Raw genomic sequence first — 1394 nt, 5'->3', positions numbered from 1 at the left:
TTTGTAAATCAATCGACGTATTCAGTGACAGTGCGGGTATTTTTGCCGTGTATTGGCATGGCTTGCAAACAAACAATGAAGCGGCATGCAGAGCACTCACCGAGTGGCTTAAGCAGTCCAACGTAATGGTTGATAAGCAACAGCTGGCTTGTCAAGCAATAGTTCTTCACCTCGCTGATTTTGGTGAAGATCAGAGGAGTGGGGGAGGGGGGAAGACACCAAAGTGCTAGTTAACTGCTTAGTAATGTGACACACCTGGAAGAACAAACACCACTAATTTCTTAACGTTTTCAGATTTCGATCCAGATTGCCACTCATTTTGCTCTACTCTCATCGACAGAGATAACCAAACCTGACAACAAATGAAAACTTCATTTGTTATCAGGTTTGGAGATCCAATCCTCAAATCCAAAATCATATTTAGATTATATGATATTATTATATATGAAATCGTATTTAGATTATATGATATTATATACGAAATCGTATTTAGATGATATGATATTATTACAAACTAAATCATATTTTGATTATATGATATTATTACATATGAAATAATATTTAGATTATATGATATTATTATATACGAAATCATATTTAGATTATATGATACCGGGTGCAGTGGCGTGCACCTGTAATCCGGCTACTCGGAGGCTTGGGTTGGAGGATCGCTTGAGGACGGGAGCTCTGCGCTATGAGAGGATGTAGGGCAGTCCGGAATCATGGCGAAACCCAATCCTTATCCCTGTGTCGTAAGAGGCGACCAGGGTTGCGTCAGGAAGGGCATCCGGCGTAAAACCTGTGCCAAATCAGTATGCGGATCATAACGGATGATTCACTGTGGCGACGCCTAATGGGAGCAGCCGAAAGACGAACAGAACAACAACATTTAGATTATATGATATTATATACGAAATCATATTTAGATTATAATATGATGTCATTATATACGAAATCAAATTTGGAATAAAAACTTACCCTTTAAACTTCATGCATATTTGAACGAAGCGCCACTTTTCAACTCTCGTTTTATTAACATATTGGGTTGTTTGTCAAGATATTAATCTTTTATGCCAAGGCCAATGTATCCACAGTAAAATGCGTGTCTTTTTTTAATTGTTATTATATTTTTGAAATATCCAGCAAATTTCGAACATTTTGCATGTCAAAGCATCAAGACATCTTTAAAAACCAGATGGTCCACGAAATGTTGAAATGCACTTAATTTTCGGAGGCTTCAGTTGTTTCAACTTCACAATTTGGCATTTGTGACATTTCTGTGCACACATGATGATTGTTAACCACAATTGTTTTTCTTGCATCCCATACACACGTAATAATGTCCATTTAAAAGTCATCATCATCGGACAGTTCCATAATCGTATCATCCTGGT

The sequence above is a fragment of the Eptatretus burgeri genome, chromosome 5 (genome assembly GCF_056783735.1).
Source record: "Eptatretus burgeri isolate ZD-2024b chromosome 5, Ebu_testis_v1, whole genome shotgun sequence".
NCBI lineage: Eukaryota > Metazoa > Chordata > Myxini > Myxiniformes > Myxinidae > Eptatretus > Eptatretus burgeri.
This window is presented reverse-complemented; position numbering follows the sequence as displayed.